The following is a 5,028-nucleotide window of genomic DNA, read 5'->3' as shown; positions in this document are numbered from 1 at the left end:
GGGGGGGGGGGGGGGGGGGGGGGCAGTGTTGGGGGGCTCCTCCTGAAGTCCACTGTCATCTCCACAGTGTTGAGCCTGTTCAGCTCCAGGCTGTTCTGACCACACCAGAGGACCAGCTGTTCAACCTCCCGTCTGTACGCAGACTCATCTCCGTCCCTGATGAGGCCGATGACCGTTGTGTCGTCTGTGAACTTCAGGAGTTTAACAGACGGGTCCTCTGAGGTGCAGTCGTTGGTGTAGAGGGAGAAGAGCAGTGGGGAGAGCACACACCCCTGGGGGGGTCCAGTGCTGATAGTCAGGAGGTTAGTGATCCACTGACAGGTGGAGGCTGCACAGTGAGCTGGGAGAGTTTGGGTTGGTATCTCCGGGATGATGATGTTGAACGCTGAGCTGGTCCACAAACAGAACCCTTGCATATGACCCTGGGGAGTCGAGGTGTTGCACCATGTAGTGCAGTCCCATGTTGACTGCATCATCCACTGACCTGTTTGCTCGGTAGGCAAACTGCAGGGGGTCCAGCAGGGCCCCTGTGATGTTCTTCAGGTGGGTCAACACCAGTCTCTCAAAGGATTTCATGACCACAAACGTCAGGGTGACGGGCCTGTAGTCATTTAATCCTGTGATGGAAGATTTCTTGGGGACCGGGATGATCGTGGAGTGTTTGAAGCAGGACTTCACACAGCTCCAGTGATCGGTTGAAGATCTGTGTGAAGATGGGGGCCAGCTGGTCAGCACAGACTTTCAGGCAGGAGGGGGACACACCGTCTGGGCCCAGAGCCTTCCTGATCTTCTGTCTGTGGAAGAGCCGACTCAAATCCTCTTCACAGATCCACAGTGCAGGTGGGGGGTCGGTTGGGAGAGGTGAGGAGGAGGCAGGGGGTGTAGGTGGTTGTTTGATGATGGGGCAGTTGGGGGGGGGTGGTCTCCTGTAGTTGTAGTGGTGAGGACTTCCAGGCCTCTCACACTGACGAGGGGTCGTTGGCTGAAAACGTTTTTCCAGTTTTTCAGTGTAGCTCCTCTTTGCTACCCTGATCTCCCTCGTCAGTGTGTTCCTGGTCTGGTTGTACAGGATCCTGTCCCCACTTCTGTAGGCCTCCTCCTTAGCCCGATGAAGCTGCCTGAGTGTTGCAGTAAACCAGGTTTATTGTTGTTATATGTGCAGAAGGTTTTAGTCGGCAAACATGTTTATATATAATATATACGTATATATATATTCATGATTAGAGACTGAGCTCAGATCAGAATATTCTCTGCTGTTGATTGACTTAGATGTAAACAGGAACAGCTTCCTGTTTCAGGGTCAAAAGTTTCACAATAAAAGCCTCCTAGAACAAGCTGGAGTTAACTTGATCAAAGTAGAAACAGAAGGTTAGAGTTACTGTTGAACATTACATTACAGTCATTTAGCAGACGCTTTTATCCAAAGCAACTTACAATTCAGATTCTATCACACCGTAGGCTCAGCTACAGGAGCACTTTGGGGTTATGTGTCTTTGCTCATTGACATGCGACTAGTGGAGCCGGAGCCGGGGATCGAACCTCCGATCCCCTGATTGAAGGACGGCCCTGCTCGCCACTTAGCCACAGTCACCCCCATTAGCTAATTTAATCAGTTTAAACCTCTTCTATCAATATTTACTGATCAATAATCAAACTCATTCTACATCCAGTTCAACAGGATTCAGTCATGTGACTCTGTGAGGAAGTTTGAATCATTTCATTCAGATTGTTTTACATAAACAATAAAACATAATCATTTTGTTTTTATCAGTTATAAGGGTTATTATTGAAGATCAATATAAAAGTTGATTAATATATTTTCAACAGTAGTGAACTCATCGATGTTGATCAATGTGTCTGAGACTTGATCAGTTTTTTATTTAAGTTATTAATTTGGTTTCATCAGTTAGAAAATGTTCAGTGATTTCAGAATCAGACTGAAATCATTGTCTGATAAATTATTAAGCTTTTATGTGTCAATCTTCACATGAATCATTTTGTGTTCTGCATCATATTATCAGATAAACCAGTCAAATTGTCAACATGGAAGTGGAACCCAACAGAACCACACAGAACCAAGCAGAACCAAACTGAACCAAACAGAACCCAACTGGACCAAGCAGAAACAAACAGACCAAGCAGAACCAAGCAAGACCAACATCAGGTGAGTTTCTTTTCTGCTGCAGTTAAAATCCTCTTCAACAGTAAACGGCTGGTTGTTTAAATGGAGGAACTGATTCCTCTATCTTCACTTTGTTTCTGAGGTGTGTTTGTTGTTCACGAGGTTCTGAAAGGTTTTAAAAGGTTCTAAAAGGACAGACCAGCAGGCTACTTATGGAAACTCGCTGACTCACTGAGGTTTTACATTAACGACTGAAATAATCGGTGACGTTAACGTTATGAAAACTCTTGTCACAGTGCAGGAAAGCACTCGCTCAATGCACATTTTCTGTAACCAGTGTAGCATTAAAGCACAGTGTAATTAGCTAGCTAGCTAACTCTGCTGGCTGGTTAGGCAGTGTAGCATTAAAGCATGGTGGAATTAGCTAGCTAGCTAACTCAGAGTTTGTTTTCCTCTCGTGAGGTCTTTAAGATTGTGGTAGTTAATCTCATTTTAAAATCCCAGAGTCACAGATTTGTCCTTGAAATAGTCTTCAGGTCAGATTGGATTTCAGGTCTTATTGCAGCTGATTGTCCATGAGAAGCTCATCTCTTACTGATAAAATCCCACATTAGTTGAGAGCATATTAGCATGAGCATGTTGTCCAATATCTCTACAAACAGCGGCAGCTAAAGTTAAGTTATTTAATTGTGTGCCTTATGTGATTATTTCCCAGAAAAATCCCATTAAGGTATTTTCCACATTTCTGACAGCTTTGATGTCTCCAGCAGCTGTTTGATGAGACATGAGCCGACTGCTGATCAATAGAAATATTCAGTTAAACCAAAACAGGAGCTATAAGATCCTCAAAAGCTGCAGCATTGGTCAGAATTATCTCAGAGTTTTAAACATTTCATTAGTTAATATGAAAACATTTGCTTATTGGAGCTTTAAAGTTATTTCATCTGATGTAACCCTCACACAAGTGTTGAGGGAAGTTACATCATGATGCTCATTGATGAAGTCCCTCAGGTGAAAGGTCACTTCAGCCTGTCAACATGTTTGTCTCTGAGGCTTCTTCACAGTAGCCACAGTCTCCACTAATTCCCTCTGAAGCAAATTAGTCAGAGCTGTTAACCAGTGAGACCTCAGCACTGGCTTCACTGGTCCTCAGGGCTCCGATAATGACCTCCCCTCAGACCGCTGAGACAACCTCAGGATGGACAGACAAACATCAATAAATATTAGTTCTGCTGGTCAGAAAATGTTGGATATGAATTGTAGCATTCAGATTCTTTAAAGTGTAGAGTCTGAGGTCAATGCTGTGCTGGGGTCACCTATGGCTCAGTGGTAGAGTGGGTCGTCCTTCAATCGGAGGGTCGACGGTTTCCACCCCCGGCTTCGGTAGTCCATGTTGATGTCCTTGGACAAATTGCCCCACATTGCTCCTGTAACCTGTACCTGTGGTGTATGAATGGGTATGAATGAATAGTTAGAGTCCTAAAAGAGAAATGCAAGTACAGTCCATTTACCATTTGAAAACACAAAGACTTTCTAGAATCAGTGACTTTACGTTACGCTCTCAAGCTCCCTTCTCATCTACCTCATTTGGTCTCGACTTTCGGCCTTTTCTGTTTTATCTGAACCAAAATTACAGGTTTGAAACTAGAAATGCACAAATCTGACTTTTATCAGTCCCGATACTGAAATCTGGGCTTTGGGTATCGTCCGATACCGAGTATTGTCATGCTATGTTCACACTACCAGAGACAAAAGGGGGGAAGTAAAGTAGGGGATAACGATGGAACTTATTTGACAATGACAAGATGTAAGTGACAATGAAGGGACAAAGGAGGTGACAACAACACGATGATGATGGGATGACGCCTGGATGATGATGGGACGTAGGGGATGACGATGGGACAAAGGTTATGGCGACGATGGACATAGGTTACGACGCAAAGATGACAATGAGACGTAGTAGAGGAAAACAGGATGGCAACCGGACGCATATGATGACAACATGACGATGGGACGTAGGTGACAAGTAGGAAGGTGACGAGGATGAGACGTAGGGGAAGAGGACGAGACGTAGGTGACAACGACAGGATGGTGAGGGGATGGCAATGAGGCGATGACGGGGCGATGACGGTACGGTGATGAGACGATGACAATGACAATGACAATTGGATGTTCTTGACCATGACGATGGGACAAAGGTTATGGCGACGACGGGACGATGACAGGACGATGACGGTGGGACGTTCCTGACCATGACGATTGGGACAAAGGTTATGGCAGCAACGGAAAAAGGTTACAACGTCAAAATTACGATTTTACGTCGTAGAGGAAGACAGGATGACAACCGGATGCAGACGATGACAACAACATGCCGACGAGACGGGACAATGACGGGACGATGACGATGGGATGTTCTTGACCATGACCATGGGACAAAGGTTACAACGACAAAATGACGATGGGACGTAGTAGAGGAAAACAGGATGACAGCCGGACACAGATGATGACAACAACATGACGATGAGACGTAGGTGACAAGTACATACATGACGACGGGACATTGTTGAAAACAACGGGACATGGGTGAGGACAATGTGACTTCAGTACGGCTGATGGGAAGTTGGGGATGACGGGATGTAGGTTACTACAGCAACAAGGACTGATGGTGACGAGTGACTAGGAATTACGTCAGGGTGTGGGTGACACCGTTGGACCTGAATGTGATCCGATGGTGGTGTGGGACCTGATAAAAAAGTGTTTGTGGCCTGTTAGAATCTTCACCACTGAAAAGGTACAAAGGTGTCTGCAGCCGATGTTAGTGACTGCAGCAGTCTGCAGCACAACAGGTGAACCATGTGTGATGTGATCCTGTTTCATTTACAGATACTTGTACTTTTTGTGCCATA

The 5,028-nt window shown here is 45.4% G+C and overlaps 1 protein-coding gene across 1 annotated transcript in view; it reads left to right on the top strand.

Annotated features, from left to right (window-relative positions):
• abcg1 (ATP-binding cassette, sub-family G (WHITE), member 1) overlaps nt 1-2,228 on the top strand; it is a 21,434-nt gene extending 19,206 nt beyond the window's left edge. The window contains exon 16 of the transcript XR_004213946.1: nt 2,022-2,228. The gene's annotated coding sequence lies outside the window, so the exon portion shown is untranslated. The remainder of the gene's footprint in view (nt 1-2,021) is intronic.
• Nucleotides 2,229-5,028: the final 2,800 nt, after the last annotated feature.

This window comes from Anarrhichthys ocellatus, unplaced genomic scaffold, assembly GCF_004355925.1.
Source record: "Anarrhichthys ocellatus isolate YVR2014 unplaced genomic scaffold, GSC_Weel_1.0 scaffold209, whole genome shotgun sequence".
In the NCBI taxonomy this organism is placed as follows: Eukaryota; Metazoa; Chordata; class Actinopteri; order Perciformes; family Anarhichadidae; genus Anarrhichthys; species Anarrhichthys ocellatus.
This window is presented reverse-complemented; position numbering and strand designations above follow the sequence as displayed.